This window comes from Brachyhypopomus gauderio, unplaced genomic scaffold (assembly GCF_052324685.1).
Source record: "Brachyhypopomus gauderio isolate BG-103 unplaced genomic scaffold, BGAUD_0.2 sc60, whole genome shotgun sequence".
Classification (NCBI taxonomy): domain Eukaryota; kingdom Metazoa; phylum Chordata; class Actinopteri; order Gymnotiformes; family Hypopomidae; genus Brachyhypopomus; species Brachyhypopomus gauderio.
The window spans coordinates 739,857-758,759 of NW_027506881.1; the positions used below are offsets into that span (position 1 = coordinate 739,857).

The window sequence follows — 18,903 nt, forward strand, 5'->3', positions numbered from 1 at the left end:
TCAGCTGTGGTCCTCAGCACTTGTCAGACTCCTCTGTTAGGAGACATATGGACACATTACCTGGAGACGTCCACACGATATGGACTGAAGCAGGAGTTCCTCCTCTCAGAAACTCACACATGTCGCACATGAACTCATTTCACTCGGATCACACTTCTGAGCAAATGGAATAATGTTTACATTGTCAGTTTGTCACTTCATGCTTCTAAATGTGTGATCTGTAATATCTGAAAGAATTTGATGTGTAGTAATATTTGAAAGGGTTCTTTTCATTGAGCTAACTTAAATGGAACACTTCTAAGAGCATTCAGTCTTGATATATGAAACAGAACATTACAAACATACTTGAACATCAAAGACGGGGAAGTGAATGTGGACTAAAAAGACAAACCGGGGAACAAAGTGCAGAGTTAACCCCAGACGAGTCTGACAGAGATGAGCTACTGCCCACGGCTGAGATATTTCAGCGGGTGAGGATCATAGATCTTGGTGGCTAGCGTTATCTGCTAACTGTCTGCTAGTGCCTCATTAGCGTGTGTCTGCTGTTTAATTATTAATGAGGGTTTCAGTGATGAGTCACTCAGGGACCCAGAAGGCCTCACTGTGTTCAGGTGTCTCAGGACCCCAACGCCATTTGCTGACACACAAGCTGCATTTCCCGCTGCACATTAGCACGCTAACGTGAAACTGGCTAATCGGCGTCTCCTATCATTAGCCTCTGGTCTCTGTAGACTTGGAGCAATACCGTGCAGGAAATTACTATTTACTAAAACAAACAAAGGTGTTTGTCTAGGGTAGACTACTTTGGACTACCAGGGATTAGCGTGTCTAGACCATCAGGTTCACCATTTGTAATTTGGAATATTTTGGTAAGCATCTATCAGTTAGCAGCAGATGCTCTTCTACAACTACGACATGAAGCTGAGAATGTTTGGAGCTCTCGTTAGCAGCCTGGTGGACAAAATCTACTGAACCATATCAGTGTTGAGAGTGTATTAGAGTATCAGTGTTGAGAGTGTATTAGAGAATCAGTGTTGAGAGTGTATTAGAGAATCAGTGTTGAGAGTGTGTTCAAGTATCAGTGTTGAGAGTGTGTTAGAGTATCAGTGTTGAGAGTGTATTAGAGAATCAGTGTTGAGAGTGTGTTCAAGTATCAGTGTTGAGAGTGTGTTAGAGTATCAGTGTTGAGAGTGTATTAGAGAATCAGTGTTGAGAGTGTGTTCAAGTATCAGTGTTGAGAGTGTGGTAGAGTATCAGTGTTGAGAGTGTATTAGAGTATCAGTGTTGAGAGTGTGTTCAAGTATCAGTGTTGAGTGTGTTCAAGTATCAGTGTTGAGAGTGTGGTAGAGTATCAGTGTTGAGAGTGTATTAGAGTATCAGTGTTGAGAGTGTGTTCAAGTATCAGTGTTGAGTGTGTTCAAGTATCAGTGTTGAGAGTGTGTTCAAGTATCAGTGTTGAGAGTGTGTTCAAGTATCAGTGTTGAGAGTGTGGTAGAGTATCAGTGTTGAGAGTGTATTAGAGTATCAGTGTTGAGAGTGTGTTCAAGTATCAGTGTTGAGTGTGTTCAAGTATCAGTGTTGAGAGTGTGGTAGAGTATCAGTGTTGAGAATGTATTAGTGTTGAGAGTGTATTAGTGTTGAGAGTGTGGTAGAGTATCAGTATTGAGAGTGTATTAGAGTATCAGTGTTGAGAGTGTATTAGTGTTGAGAGTATGGTAGAGTATCAGTGTTGAGAGTGTATTAGTGTTGAGAGTATGGTAGAGTATCAGTGTTGAGAGTGTATTAGTGTTGAGAGTGTGGTAGAGTATCAGTATTGAGAGTGTATTAGAGTTTCAGTGTTGAGAGTGTATTAGTGTTGAGAGTATGGTAGAGTATCAGTGTTGAGAGTGTGGTAGAGTATCAGTGTTGAGAGTGTGGTAGAGGTTTTTAAACAGTCCTTTAAAAAGTGAAGTACGCGTCAGAGAGCCTCTGTTATCTTTAAAAATGAACTGTGGAATGAAAGAGGGAATAAAATCCAGATCTGTAATATCTCTGTGTCTGTGTGCATGTGATGACCTAGATTCTCTATTTTACAGCAAGTGTGTGTGTTTCTGTGTGTCTGTGCAGGTGTGTGTGTGTGTGTGTTTTTTTGTGCATTTTCTTCTGTTCTTCGTTGATTTACTATTGTTGTAGAGAACGTAAAGGAATCACACGTGTGTGTGTGTGTGTGTGTGTGTGTGTGTGTGTGTGTGTGTGTGTGTGTGTGTGTGTGTGTGTGCGTGTGCGTGCATGCATGCATGCGCATGACTGCACTTGGGTGTGTGTGTGTGTGTTTGGATACTCACAGCAGGTGGGTATGTCTGGAAGCAGATTGCTCATATGGGGTGAATTTCAATTCCAGCTTGTGAGTTTTATTATCCACTAGTAGACTGTAGATTATGGACTATAGATTATGTATGGACTGTAGATTATGGACTATAGATTATGGACTATAGATTATGTATGGACTGTAGATTATGGACTATAGATTATGTATGGACTGTAGATTATAGACTATAGATTATGGACTATAGATTATGTATGGTCTGTAGATTGTGGACTATAGATTATGGACTATAGATTATGGACTATAGATTATGTATGGACTGTAGATTATGGACTATGGATTATGGACTATAGATTATGTATGGACTGTAGATTATGGACTATAGATTATGGACTGAGAGGCGGAGAGATCAGGGCCAGTTACTCTTCAAGCTTTTTCTTCTGCAGTGTCTACTTTGACCTACGTTGGACCTCCTAACATGGCCGACGTCCACCGAGCCGTGTGTGAGTGTGTGAGTGTGTGCTCACTGTGTGACATAGCATTCCCAACACTGTGATAGCATTCCCAACACTGTGATAGCGTTCCCAACACTGTGATAGCATTCCCAACACTGTGATAGCGTTCCCAACACTGTGATAGCGTTCCCAACACTGTGATAGCGTTCCCAACACTGTGATAGCATTCCCAACACTGTGATAGCATTCCTAACACTGTGATAGCGTTCCTAACACTGTGATAGCATTCCCAACATTGTGATAGCGTTCCCAACACTGTGATAGCGTTTCCAACACTGTGATAGCGTTCCTAACACTGTGATAGCGTTCCTAACACTGTGATAGCGTTCCTAACATTGTGATAGCGTTCCCAACACTGTGATAGCGTTCCTAACACTGTGATAGCGTTCCTAACACTGTGATAGCATTCCCAACATTGTGATAGCGTTCCCAACACTGTGATAGCGTTTCCAACACTGTGATAGCGTTCCCAACACTGTGATAGCGTTCCCAACACTGTGATAGCATTCCCAACATTGTGATAGCATTCCCCACATCAGCTCTGGATCATGTAAAGCTCCTCCCAAGATCTACATGCTCCTCCCAGTGTTGGTCTGCGTTCTGTCACAGTCCTCTCTCTCTGACTGTAGGGGGCGCTGTTCTCCAGGGTCTCTGTTGTGATACACCAGCAGGTTATTATTGGTGCTTCCGTAATCAAAGATTACAATTACAAGGTTCACAGTAGCAATTATGTGCTGAGTGCCCGGAGACACTGATTGAAGTACACGTGTCTGGGAGACGTTCCTACTCCCCATGTAAAGCACGGTTAGTGTGCACTCCTGAATTGTTAACTGCAGGCTAGATGTATGGGTGGGGGCGTGGTGGTGAGGGGGAGTGATGGTGGGGTGTATGGGTGTGGGTGGGGTGTGTGGGAGAAGGTGAGGTGTATGGGTGTGGGTCGGGTGTGTGGGTGTGGGTGGGATGTATGAGTGAAGGTAAGGTGTATGGGTGTGGGTGGGGTGTATGAGTGAAGGTGAGGTGTATGGGTGTGGGTGGGGTGTATGAGTGAAGGTGAGGTGTATGGGTGTGGGTGGGGTGTATGAGTGAAGGTGAGGTGTATGGGTGTGGGTGGGGTGTATGAGTGAAGGTGAGGTGTATGGGTGTGGGTGGGGTGTATGAGTGAAGGTGAGGTGTATGGGTGTGGGTGGGGTGTATGAGTGAAGGTGAGGTGTATAGGTGTGGATGGGGTGTGTGGGTGAAGGTGGAGTGTGTGGGTGTGTGTGGGCTGTGTGGGTGAAGGTGAGGTGTATGGGTGTGGGTGGGGTTTATGAGTGAAGGTGAGGTGTATGGGTGTGGGTGGGGTGTATGAGTGAAGGTGGGGTGTATAGGTGTGGGTGGGGTGTGTGGGTGGGGTGTGTGGGTGAAGGTGAGGTGTGTGGGTGGGGGGTGTGGGTGGGGGTGAGGTGTGTGGGTGGGGGTGGGGTGTATAGTTGTGGGTGAGGTGTGTGGGTGTGGGTGGGGTGTATGAGTGAAGGTGGGGTGTATAGGTGTGGGTGAGGTGTGTGGGTGTGGGTGGGGTGTATGAGTGAAGGTGGGGTGTATAGGTGTGGGTGAGGTGTGTGGGTGAGGTGTGTGGGTGTGGGTGTGGGTGGGGTGTATGAGTCAAGGTGGGGTGTATAGGTGTGGGTGAGGTGTGTGGGTGTGGGTGTGGGTGGGGTGTATGAGTGAAGGTGGGGTGTATAGGTGTGGGTGAGGTGTGTGGGTGTGGGTGTGGGTGGGGTGTATGAGTGAAGGTGGGGTGTATAGGTGTGGGTGAGGTGTGTGGGTGTGGGTGGGGTGTATGAGTGAAGGTGGGGTGTATAGGTGTGGGTGAGGTGTGTGGGTGGGGTGTGTGGGTGTGGGTGGGGTGTATAGTTGTGGGTGGGCTGTGTGGGTGGGGTGTGTGGGTGTGGGTGGGGTGTATAGGTGTCAGTGGGGTGTGTGGGTGTGGGTGGGGTGTGTGGGTGTGGGTGGGGGTGTAGGGTGCATAATGTGGCTGCAGGACCTTTCAGGAAAGCTCGTCAGACGCTGACTGACATTTATGCTTCGCTGGGTAGCGTGAAGATTTATGAGACACGGCTGAGAGATGCCAAGCAGTGCTGATCCACAAGCAGGAGAAGCTCCTTCAGCATTCTGGCAGCCCGTGGAGAGATGAGTTCAGGCTAAATCAGGCGTCGTGTTCAGGAGAAATTGCCAAGATCTCTCTCTCTCTCTCTCTCTCTCTCTCTCTCTCTCTCTCTCTCTCTCTCTCTCTCTCTCTCTCTCTCTCTCTTTCTCTCTTCCATGCTCTAACAACACATCTCTATGACAACGGACTTCTACAGTGTCGGAGGCTCAGACCACCTGTGGTTTGCTCTCAGAACTGGGTTGTGCTTTGAACTTCATCATTGCCTTTAGCCCTCTGCCAACTTCTCAGGAATAATAATGTACCTGTATCACATCTTCCCCGTTCAACTCCGATGTATAATACATTAATTACACTTTGTCACTGGTGGCTGGGAAAAGAAGCTCAGTGAAAGCAGAGAGTCTGTTTATTATTGATCCACCAGGGAGCGGCGTTCAAGGACAAGGAACGTTCTTTGTTCACTCAACAAAGGAAAAGGAAGAGTGAGTTTGTTACTTGTGCAGAATGCTGCCAAGAATAAGAATCAATTTGTTTTTAAACGCTGAGGAACGTTTCATCATCGAGCACCTTCTGCCAGCCGAGCTGAATACGGATTTCTTTCCTCCTGTCTGCAGTCGTCCGACAGCTCTGAGCAAGAGAAGCTTTTATTTTGAGACCTGAACAAACATGCAGAGTGAGTGATTTGTGTGTGTGGCCCTGGATTATAGTTTGGTGGAGCAGAATGAATGGACATCAGGTCCTGTGTGCATGCTTTCATGTTCATGTAGCACCACCTCTCTGGTGGTGCTACGTCCTACTGGAAGACCTGACTGTGGCCCTCACTATCTTCTCCTCTCTCACTCCTCCTGTTCCTCTAGTTGTACCTCCTCCATCACCTCCTCCTGTTCCTCTACCTCCGGTATGAATGTTTGTGCAGTGGCATCTTCAGAAGGCCAGAGTGGTATGTTTGTGGATGCTACAGCCCTATAGCCACGCACTGGAAAGATCACACATTCACCAGCTACTGTTCTCCTGCGTAGTGCTGTGGACGTGTGGTGATAATCTAATGCACAAGAGCCCCATTACCCACACATCTTATTCCCATTACTGTCCCCCTGTCCCCCTGTGTCCCTGTCTTCCTGTCCCCCCGTGTCCCTATCTTCCTGTCCCCCTGTCCGCCTGCTCCTGGAGCGTTTCTCTAGTCTCACTCATCTACCAGAACACTGACATGGACGGAGACGCTGTGTGAACATTGAATGAGCTTAAATCTCTGTCATCCTGTTTATCCTACACACCATTGCAATAGTCCTTTAGGCATGGAGTGTGTGTGGTGTGTGTGTGTGTGGCTGTGTGTGTGTGTGTGTGCCTTTATTTGTGTTTTGTGAAGGGGGAGATTACAACACATTATCCATTTTCAATATTCACACTTCTTTCATGATTGAGAGGTTCGCCTGCGGTTTGGTCCAGAGAGTGTGGATCGCTAAGGCCAAATGTTCTGCTGTGTTCCGTGGTGTTCTGCTGTGTTCCGTGGTGTTCTGCTGTGTTCCACTGTTTTCTGTGGTGTTCTGCTGTGTTCCGTGGGGTTCTGCTGTGTTCCACTGTGTTCCGTGGTATTCCGCTGTGTTCCGTGGTGTTCTGCTGTGTTCCTCTGTGTTCCGTGGTGTTCCGCTGTGTTCTGCTGTGTTCTGTGGTGTTCTGCTGTGTTCCTCTGTGTTCTGTGGTGTTCCACTGTGTTCCGCTGTGTTCTGCTGTGTTCCGTGATGTTCTGCTGTGTTCCGCTATGCTCCAGCTCCAAGGTCTGGTGGACTTTCTCGACATGCCTTTGAGCAGAATACTCTTATCCAGAGCAGCTAACACAAGTGCTGCATCTCCTCGTACTTCAGAAGTACTGTGAAGCTACATCTGTGCTCATGTGGGGGCAGTTATATAGTGGACTGTGTTGGGGGGTGTGGTCGGGAGAGGAGGGGTCAAGGGAGGGGTGGGGTTTAGAAGGATGGAAGTGTGGAGGGAGGAGCTTGGCGAGAGGCAACACAGTGGGGGGTCCGGCCAGCCGGGGTGGACCAGCTGTGTCCTGCTGGGATCAGCGACAGCAGGATGAGACACCTGTGCTAATGTCGTCCCTGCAAGCTCAGGTTCGGCCTCCCTGGCAGGACACTGCAGCAGGACGCTACAGCAGGACACTGCAGCAGGACGCTACAGCAGGACGCTACAGCAGGACGCTACAGCAGGACGCTACAGCAGGACGATACAGCAGGACGCTACAGCAGGACGCTACAGCAGGATGATACAGCAGGACGCTACAGCAGGACAATACAGCAGGACACTGGGGGTTGGGGAGCATGAGTCCTGTTCTGCCTAAACCAGCAACACAGACACTAGAAGATGCTATTGGATCAAATTATTAACCTCTATTACTAATTATTCTCTATCTGCTTTATTTCCATCTGAAATCAAAATGCCTTCCCATCAGAGATTACACACCTGCACATCAGAGATTACACACCTGCACAAGAGAGATTACACACCTACACATGAGAGATTACACACCTACACATGAGAGATTACACACCTACACATGAGAGATTACACACGTGCACATGAGAGATTACACACCTGCACATGAGAGATTACACACCTACACATGAGAGATTACACACCTACGCACGAGAGATTACACACCTGCACATGAGAGATTACACACCTGCACATGAGAGATTACACACCTACACATGAGAGATTACACACCTGCACATGAGAGATTACACACCTACACATGAGAGATTACACACCTACGCACGAGAGATTACACACCTACACATGCAGTGATTGTCTGTCTCTATTTTTAATGGCACATCTTTAAAAAGAGCTAAAGCCCCATTCCTAGCTGTGTGCTCATACTGGTACAATATGGTTCTATTCACATTTAATTCTACATCTTAATACTACAGAGGAAGTGTGTGTTCTGTAAAGCTTGAAAGCAAACAGCAGGACAGAGAATATTACCATACTAAAGGTCTGGAGTCGTGTCTGAGAGCCAGAGAGCTGTTATGGATGCTACGGTACCCTTTTGATATACACTTTGGTATGTAAACGAGCATGTGTGCATTTGTGTTTATTTGTGTGTGTGTGTGTGTGTGTGTGTGTGTGTGTGTGTGTGTGTGTGTGTGTGTGTGTGAGAGAGAGAGCGAGAGAGAGAGAGAGAGAGAGAGGAGGGGTGAGAGGGAGGAGTGGAGTGAGGAGAGAGAGAGGAGGAGAGAGAGCGAGAGAGAGAGAGAGAGAGAGAGAGAGAGATGTTCTGATTGTACCATTTTAATGGCACCTGTCAGAAGTGTTTCTTTTGTTCTACAATCACAGCTGCAGTGCCCCCGACAGCTTTACTACCAATCTGAACCTGATACTCTGATACAAGTTCTGCCCTGTGTCAACTCTATACACAACATATTCAATATGTCTTTGGTGATTTCAGAAACTGTACTTTTTCATTAATTTTTTTAATCAAAAAATCTAAAACAAAGCTCTTCATTTCAGTTGGCAAAAAGGATTATTGTATTCTATATATAAGGCTAGACTATAAGACTATACTATAATACTATTTATGAGACTATACTCTAAGACTATATTATAAGACTATAGTATATATATACTATATATTCTGCCAAAGTTTACAGAGATCCTTCATCAGCTGTGCAAACAAAGTGCTTCTCAAATGTTATTTGGTAACGTTGTGTACTATACCTCAATTTTTACTACCTCTGCAGTTCACACACACACACACACACACACACACACACACACACACACACACACACACACACACACACACACACACACACACACACACACAGGGTTAATCACAAACAGAGTGTTTTATTTCATACAGCTTGTTTCTGGGACCTGCTGGTTCTGGTCCAGTCTCCATGTCATGGTGTTCTATTGCAGGAGTCTACTGCCATGGGCACATCACTGCATCATGGCCCCACAGCGAGGGGTCAGGGGTCAGGGCCCGCAGCGAGGGGTCAGGGGTCAGGACCCTGCGGCGTTTCTAACAGCAGTAGCACTACTGCGTCTGTGTTGTACCATGCAGACGTGTTTCTGTGTGTGTGCTCACATATCCACAGATATTCCTTTCATCCCTCTGCTGTCATACACATTCATCTTTCTGCAGTCTCAGTTCCACAGGCTCTCTGTATTTTGGCATCTTTGAGGGCTTCAGTGACAGGTGCCTGATCTTGGCTGTTCACACATGCTTCACACGTCGTGCCGGCTAGTGTGTGTGCTACGGTGACTAGTGTGTGTGCTACGGTGACTAGTGTATTTGCTACGGTGGCTAGTGTGTGTGTTACGGTGGCTAGTGTGTGTGCTACGGTGGCTAGTGTGTGTGCTACGGTGGCTAGTGTGTGTGCTACGGTGACTAGTGTGTGTGCTACGGTGACTAGTGTGTGTGCTACGGTGGCTAGTGTGTGTGCTACGGTGACTAGTGTGTGTGTGCTATGGTGACTAGTGTGTGTGCTACGGTGACTAGTGTGTGTGCTACGGTGGCTAGTGTGTGTGCTACGGTGGCTAGTGTGTGTGCTACGGTGACTAGTGTGTGTGTGCTATGGTGACTAGTGTGTGTGCTATGGTGACTAGTGTGTGTGCTACGGTGACTAGTGTGTGTGTTACGGTGGCTAGTGTGTGCGCTACGGTGGCTAGTGTGTGCGCTACGGTGGCTAGCGTGTGTGCTACGGTGGCTAGTGTGTGTGTGTGTTACAGTGGCTATAGTGTGTGTGCTACGGTGACTAGTGTGTGTGCTACGGTGGCTAGTGTGTGCGCTACGGTGGCTAGCGTGTGTGCTACGGTGGCTAGTGTGTGTGTTACGGTGGCTATAGTGTGTGTGCTACGGTGACTAGTGTGTGTGCTACGGTGGCTAGTGTGTGCGCTACGGTGGCTAGCGTGTGTGCTACGGTGGCTAGTGTGTGTGTTACGGTGGCTATAGTGTGTGTGCTACGGTGACTAGTGTGTGTGCTACGGTGACTAGTGTGTGTGCTACGGTGACTACAGCTCTGACTGTCCTACATGACGGGAGCATTTTCACTTTCTCTCCCCAACCAGCTATGTGTAAGCTCTCCAGAGCATGTCCCTACTGGTAGATGACATCTTACATAGTTTTACATAGAGTTTACATAAAGTTTTGCCTACAGGTTACATAGTTTACATAGAGTTTACATAAAGTTTTGCTTACAGTTTACATAGTTTCCATGGAGTTTACATAAAGTTTTGCATACAGTAGAGATTGAAATAGAATTCACATAGAACTTTACATACAGTTTACATATGTGTTTACATACAGTGTACATGTGTTTTACCTACAGTTTACATATAGTTTTACAGTACATAGTTCACAGTTTTACATAGTTTATGTAGAGTTTTACATACAGTTAACATAGAGATTCAATAGTTTACATAGAGTTTTACATTTACATAAAGTTTTACATACCGTTTACATAGAGAAATCTATGTGGGCAGAGAGAATGTGTTAGAGGAGAGGGACAGAGAGAGAGAGAGAGAGAGAGAGAGAGAGAGAGAGAGAGAGAGAGAGAGAGAGAGAGAGAGAGAGAGAGAGAGAGAGATGCCATGCTGGCCTTCGTCCTGTGTTCTGTAGCATGTAACCACCTTCCTTGTAATCCATTAAACACATTTGTTTCCTCAAATAACATTTTTTAACTTAAAACAACAGAATCGAGTGAAGAAATGCTGACTGACTGTCTTGCACGTTCATATCAGACTGGGGCACTGTTTAGCCCGAGAGGTGAGACACGTCTGTTCAGCCCGTGAGGTGAGACACGTCTACACAGACATTTCTGTGCCAGGCGACGCTCACCATGTCTATGTGCAAACACGGAGATCGGGATGTCAGACGCCCAAGGTCAGAGGTCAGACTTCAACCACTCTCTGAGGAGAGAAGTACAGGCAAACGACCTGGCCACCCCCACCCTGAACCCCACCCCCACCCTGAACCCCACCCCCACCCCCACCCTGAACCCCACCCCCACCCTGAACCCCACCCCCACCCTGAACCCCACCCCACCCCCACCCCCACCCTGAACCCCACCCCCACCCCCACCCTGAACCGCACCCCCACCACACCAACACGACATCCGTCTCCAAGATCAGCAAATTAGTCAACCCGCGCATGGAAATTCACATTAGCAAAACCCGTGCGCCTCTCCAACTGTCAAGAAGCGTGAAATGTGTTAGCATGTTGTACATGGCTCTACTTTCAGCAGAAGGTGATCTAGGGGGGGCTGTGTGTGTGTGTGTGTGTGTGTGTGTGTGTGTGTGTGTGTGTGTGTGTGTGTGTGTGTGTGTGTGTCTACGTGTGTGTGTGTGTGTGTGTGTGTGTGTGTGTGTCTACGTGTGTCTGTGTGTGTGTGTGTGTGTGTGTGTGTGTGTGTGTGTGTGTGCATGTGACATTTCTCAATGAGAAACATACTGATTTCCCGCCTTTTCAACAACACTTGGTCCCAGAATATTGATCCTTCTGAAAGCCGATGAAGGGCTAGAAAGAGATGAGCATACTGATGAGTGGGGTGGGGGGTGGGGGGGGGGGTTCTGGGCAGAATCTGGGCGGGGGGGGGGGGGGGGGGGGGGGCTCTCTGGGTAAACGAGCCAACATGGCACCTCCTTCAGAATAACAGAAGTCTTATACACAGGCACCACTCTTACTAATAAACCCTCTCAGATCACACTGGATGTCATAAGAAAGGCACCAAACATTCACAGCAGAAGTCAGTAGTTTATTTTAATAGACTCTCATTGGAGATGAAAGCAATTCAGTTAGCAGCAGAGCTGTAGCACCATCTCTGTAAATCAGGCCAAATACTCTCAGACAGCATCCAGTGGGGTGAACATCACCGCAGGGCTCTGGGAGAAGCTCCACCTCATTACGAGATCATCGGGCCCCACTACAGTTCCTCCTTAACGCAACAGCGTCAGCAAACACTAAAGGCTTTTTGCAGCTCCTTTCAATTCCGTAACTCTGAAAGGTTTGTGCTACAACCGTCTGCTCTGTTAACCCTTTGTTAAACAGTCTGCTCTATTAATTTGTTGCATGCAAAAGTCACTACATACATGAATGCCTCTCTCATATGTTCAAGCTTGTTTCTGCACTAAAGTCTATAACTTTGTTACATTACACTGCTCAAAATAATAACTGATAAACTGACTGAGGCTTCACCCGTTATGTTGATTCACCCTACAGATGTGTGAATGGGAGCTTTCCCTGTCTGCTGTAGTGGGGCTGGCAGGGTACAGACAGGGTACAGACAGGGTACAGACCCCCTCCCCTTCCTCAGGGTGGGGAGACGTGGATCAGGGGGGCAGAACAGATGGTCCTGTCACTCTGATGTGTGTCCACAGAGAGATGACCACCTGGACTCAGGTGTCCTCACGGAGACGGCCACACTCTGCTTTACGCCCATTTTACACCAGACATGGTTACCATGGCACTTGCTGAGCCACACACAACACACTCTTATGTTGATCAGTGTGACCTTTGACCCCACAGGGTGCAGTACACCCCACTGCAGCGCTGAAGTAATACGGAGCACCAGCAGTTTGCACCATTACAATCAGTACAAATTAAAGGAGAAATAAGTCATTTTTTTCCAGTGACTCTAATTCGTAATTATGGACCAATTTGGCTGACACCTAGTAACCTGGATGTTTCAAAGATTTTGCACTAACTTTATTTTAAACACTGCCCCCTGGTGGTGTGGGGTGGGGGTGTGAACTGGTTCATTGAGGACTACAAAGCTATTTGATTCGTCATCTCATGCTAGCTACTCAGAATAAATATAAAAATAATACATAAACACAGACATTGTTTGCTTTTTGGTGGCAAAAATGATTTATTGCACCTTTAAATATTATTGCTACATCATGCAATCTAGGCACATCATCAAAATAGAAAACAGCTAGCCTAGGCTACTTTTAGTCAGGAGCATTAATGCAAACGCTGACAAAAGTCTAGTCTTCATTTATTACGATTCATCAGTATTTTAACTTTTCAAAGGAAAACTATGACAAAACACCTCAGATACTAAAACATTTCCGCCCACTGTCGTCTTAGTTTCGGTCGCTGCCACGGTCTGTGGTCCGGTCTGTGGTTCGGTCTGTGGTTCGGTCTGTGGTGACGTGTGTGCGTCACACGGGGAGACGCACGTCGGAGACGAACGTCACACACGGGGAGACGAACGTCGCTTCAACTCCTCATAAACCACAAATGTCTCCCCGATGGAGACGCGCCAGGCGATGGCACGTTGGCCCAGAATAATCACGGGAAGAGACGGTCACGGTACACCGAGCCGCTTCTGCAGTAAACCCATAAGGAGATGGTCCCGTAGTTCGGGCAGCCGCGTTTGTCTGTAATCCCCGCCTGTTTGTCAGACGTTGGCAGAGAGAAGGCTGTTGTAGCCCTGTCTCACTGTAGTCACCGTTTCATTTGTATTACAGCAGAAAAAACATTAACTGCATGTTATAAATGTGTGTGTACGACCTATTAAAAAACACCAGACATGTACGTGGATGCTGTCGCCTGGGGAAGTTATTATATTATTATATAGGCCTATATTTGTCTTTTTGTGGAAAATCGATTCAGAAAATAGAGCCATCATTGGTGATAGCCATCCGTTTTCCATGCAGTTGTATCCATTTGCACTGTAATGTTGGGCACGCTTTACTGGTATTGTTCCAAAGCAGTGATGTTTTAATTGGTAAAAACATCACTGAACAGTTATTTTATACGTAAAGAAAAGCAGCTGTAAGATAATACTCTGCTGCATTAATCCTCTGTGTGATTTATCTTACATGTGTTTTCTTGTTGAGTGAAGTTATACACCTTTTGTTTGTTATGGTTGTTTCGATAGTAATTCGGGCATTGTATCGTGGCCTTTTTGATACGGTTTTCACCTGTGTTATGTCAGGATGCCTCGTCATTCCCGAAAGACCAGGTCGAGTATTGCTGTAGGGAGTTCATCCCTCTCTCCCTCTCCTGAAGGTGTAGTCCCTAACTTGTCTATTAAATCTGCTGTCTGTCTGATGAAGATAAAGACTGAATAAATCATATTTACATATAGTGTGTGATGACATCCCAGCTCTTCTGTTTTGGAGACCTGCTCAAAGGTCTGAATTGTTATTATTGCAAATTTGGAGAAATCTCTCTGAAATAATCATGTATTTCAGGGGGAGTTATTTAAGTGGTGTGTGAATGTCTGTGCGTGTGTTTAGTATGGTAATTATTTATATACCTAATTGCTTAATATATTTTGTGACTTTCACTGGAAGTCCAGAATAAACCTGACATTTTCCCAGCATGCACCTTTGCAGTCATTTCACAGGCTTCGTGATGTAGCAAAATTACCCTTAACTGAGAAATGAATTCATTATCTCCCTTTCAGTTTATTACACCATTCTGAAGGTCTTTTTGCACCTGAGACAAATGCTCCGAGCTATTTTACATTTCATTGCAGTGTAGATTTCCTACATAATGTTCTTAAATGCCCTTCTTGTGAGTGTGTCTCTGCCTGTGCTGATCTTTGTGCAGTGTCAGGTTGAAATAATGGTTCATTTGATTAGCGATGTACCCCAGAACTGCTAAATAACAAAGCAGTAAACAGATATTGTTGGGTACATCGTGTTTTCCGTTTCGGAACTTCATTACATTTTCTGAAGGGGACCGTTGTGGTTCTGTGAATGAGCCATACTGTATTAGCAAACAAGTATCTGTGGTAATGGAGAGTGACGGGCGAAGTGGCCGTGTTTGCTGAGAAGAGTGAGATTTATCGTGGGCAAAAACAAAATAAAGGTCGATAGGAAGGCCCAGAGTCAATGAGTGAACACGAATATTATATCCATTAATATATCCAAAATACATAAGGAACAAAAAGCACAAGAGGAAAACCAGGAAATACTATAGAGACTAATGCAGGTTAGAAACATGCCAATGCTCGGATAACAGCACAACCAGCATACACGGAGCTTCAACACCAAACGGACGCTACGTACGACTACCAGCAGACTGAACCAAGGGAGGAGACCTAAACAAGGGGTGAAATTAACAGAATGACAACAAAACGCACATGGAACTGAAGACCTGGAAGTAAACAAAGACAAAACAGGTAGCAGAGAGTGAGAGAGAAGCGTGTGAGTGCATATGTCTCGCAGTAGAGGCATGATCCTTGTGAGGTAGGACACCGCCTTTGTGAGGTAGGACACCGCCTTTGTGAGGTAGGACACCACCTTTGTGAGGTAGGACACAGCCTTTGTGAGGTAGGACACCGCCTTTGTGAGGTAGGACACCGCCTTTGTGAGGTAGGACACAGCCTTTGTTGCATCATAATCTTGGCAATTCAAACCTTGGTGATTGAATGGCGCATAAAAGTCAAATGGAGGTGCCCATTGGCTAATGCTTTTTTGGTATATGTGTCAAAATTCATTGGAAAAATAGTACAGAAAACAAAGGACAATATGATTAGACTTTAGAGTCCTGTGAGAATGCCTTTACATGCCATATTAAGGGTTATTACAGCACCCAGTTATTATATTGAATGGCTTAATAGGTAAAAGCAGAGGAGTAAGGCCCACAGTGGAGACTGTAGTCGAACTGCATGTCTGTTGTGTGCACACGTCCATTTGTCCAGGGGTCTCTGTCACCAGGACAGATTCATGTCTTTTTAATATTTTCTGGTTGTTTGTTTTTTTGCCTGGGTGAGAAACACGGCATGAGAGGGCTTCTGTGCACAGGGTCTGGTGTAACCTACACACACTCTGAGACACACATGCACACACACCCTCAAACACTTTTGTCGTAATTTCAAAAGTGGGGAGGACATGGATTTGTTGCTATTTTAATATTTGGTTTTAACCGTAAAAAATGGGGACATGTCCCCCCCCCAAATTACGTCCATGCCCTCACGCACACACACCCTCAGACACAAAATTATAGAATTATGTTGTCGATTTATTAATTAACTATAGAATTATAGAGCTGTAGATCTGGAGGAGAACTATAGAATTATAGAGCTGTAGATCTGGAGGAGAACTGTAGAATTATAGAGCTGTAGGTCTGGAAGAGAGCTGTAGAATTATAGAGCTGTAGGTCTGGAAGAGAGCTGTAGAATTATAGAGCTGTAGGTCTGGAAGAGAGCTGTAGAATTATAGAGCTGTAGATCTGGAGGAGAGCTGTAGATCTGGAGGAGAGCTGTAGAATTATAGAGCTGTAGGTCTGGAGGAGAGCTGTAGAATTATAGAGCTGTAGATCTGGAGGAGAGCTGTAGAATTATAGAGCTGTAGGTCTGGAGGAGAGCTGTAGAACTGTAGAGCTCCCTGCCTCATGCTTCTGACTCCACACCACACTATAAAAACCAATGAATAATGTATGTGTGTGCAGTGGAGCAACACACACCCACACACACACACACACACACACACACACACACACACACACACACACACACACACACACACACACACACCCAAGTCTTGTCATTTTCTGCTTCTCTGCCTTTGCTTCCCAAGTACTTGGTCTCTACGTCTATTGCTGTTGAAGGTCAAGCTTTGTGTGTGTGTGTGTGTGTGTGTGTGTGTGTGTGTGTGTGTGTGTGTGTGTGTGTGTGTGTGTGTGTGTGTGTGTGTGTGTGTGTGTGTGTGTGGCAGGTGGGGGTGAGTTGTTTACATAAACATCACCTGTGTATATGTTATTAACTCCAAAGAATTAATATCATTAAAATGTCATCATACACTCCCATTACACTACGCCCCCCTGGATGAAGGAGCCATTGAATACAGATACATCCATCAAACACATTAGACAAGCACACCAACCTCTTCCCATTAAACTAACCAAACTGCATACTTAACACCCCCTCAATCCCCTCAATAACACCAGAGTGTGTGGGGCCTTCCACTAGTAACACCAGAATGTGTGGAGCCTTACACTAGTAACACCAGAGTGTGTGGGGCCTTCCACTAGTAACACCAGAGTGTGTGGAGCCTTACACTAGTAACACCAGAGTGTGTGGGGCCTTACACTAGTAACACCAGAGTGTGTGGGGCCTTCCACTAGTAACACCAGAGCGTGTGGGGCCTTACACTAGTAACACCAGAGTGTGTGGGGCCTTCCACTAGTAACACCAGAGTGTGTGGGGCCTTACACTAGTAACACCAGAGTGTGTGGGGCCTTACACTAGTAACACCAGAGTGTGTGGGGCCTTCCACTAGTATGTTGGAGAATGTTACGACGTTGCAGAAGATAGAACTTGTGGCCTAGAGTGGGTGTTCTAACGGAGAGATAGAGAGGGAGGGAGAGAGAGAGTGAGGAAAAGAGGGAGAGAGAGAAAGGAAAAAGGGAGGAAATTCTAAGCTCTAGCAGGACAAAAGTGTCACGTAAATAAAGAACATTACTACAGTCTGACATGGCCCTGGGTTTGAGGACCTATGTAGTTCATGCATTTAAATAACAATATTATTGTAATGATCTGTGAACTCAGAGTCTCTCATCCTGAATCACGGAGGACGTGTGTGTGGTGCGTCACGCAGTGTCTCTGAGGGCTTCCAGAGTGTGAACGCAGCATACTGAACTCTTCTGATCAGCACATGGCTTAAATATTTATTACATCTCTCTTTGTATTTCTGTCTCTATTTCTCTCCCACTCCTTTTCTCCCATACACACGGAGAAAAACACATAAAGACCCCTAGGAGACGAACCTGGTACGTTGGGACTCTGTGATCCGAGAGAGAACGTGTGCACGAAGTATCTCACGTTCACTGGCCAGCGAGCCGTGTTCAGATGACTCTCCTGTAAGCGTGTTCAGTACAGATTAGTCTCTCCTACTGATCTGCAGAACTCGGTTTAACTGGAAAAAAAAAGCACTTATGACGACATTTCGAGCAATAACTGGCAGTCCTGGACGTAGTACGAAACGCCTTTGTGAGCCAACGACGCGAGAGTAACGTTGAGAATGTCCAGCAGGACATCTCACGTGTCCTCATCACATGTCCACCTCACGTGTCCACCTCACGTCTTCACCTGCATGTATGTAGCACCTAAACGCTGAATATGTAGCTCGTTTCATGAGAATAAAATTCTGAATGCATGTGTGGCAGACCAGCCAGGAAGAGAAATGTCATGAGGAATTATGGGAGTTAGACACTCCCCAGTGAAGCATCATGGGTGTGGCTTATGGTCATACATTAATATGATCACGCACACGCCTGGTCACACGTGTGATGCACCTACAGCTTGGGTTACTGGATCCAAGACAATCTCCCCATTCAGCCTCACACACACACACACACACACACACACACACACACACACACACACACACACACACACACACACACACACACACACACAAACACAAGATTTTAGGACAAAAGCTTAAGCATATTCACCATGTGCACTTATACACACACTTAAACACACATATGTACACACATGCACACACACACACACACACACACACACACACACACACACACACACACACACACACACACACACACACACACACACAGTGCCGGGCTGGTTCAGTATGTGGCAGACTGTGTGTTCTACAGGGAGCAGTCCTCCCTCACATCAGCAGTCTTTGAGGCCGTGAGCACTCCTGCTACGATGCTAATTAGCACGTGTGTGTGTGTCCAGGGTTACTGTCACAGCTGCACAGAGCTACACATACTGGCAACGTCAGTGCAATCACGCCTTATGACATAATCATCTCTTTGACTTCCTTCAACTGCTTTAGTAATATGTTCCATATACATCTGATCTCTCAGTATAAACACACATGGCGTGATGTGATTTCTGTTTGGACTGGTGTTTTTTATGCCAATGTCTTTAGCAAAACATGCTGACCAGCTCACAGGCACTGTGAGTGTTTTAGTTGGTCATTCAAATGGAAAACAAAGTGTCTAACATTGG

General features: G+C 46.2%; 1 protein-coding gene across 3 annotated transcripts in view; it reads left to right on the forward strand.

The window, feature by feature from the left end:
* sash1a (SAM and SH3 domain containing 1a) overlaps positions 1 to 18,903 on the forward strand; it is a 266,532-nt gene that overhangs the window by 155,310 nt on the left and 92,319 nt on the right. The window contains exon 1 of one of the 3 annotated variants that reach the window (XM_076988062.1): positions 15,008 to 15,099. The exons of the other annotated variants lie outside the window; for them this stretch is intronic. The gene's annotated coding sequence lies outside the window, so the exon portion shown is untranslated. Of the gene's footprint in view, positions 1 to 15,007; positions 15,100 to 18,903 lie in introns of those variants that run through there. 3 annotated transcript variants of the gene reach the window in all.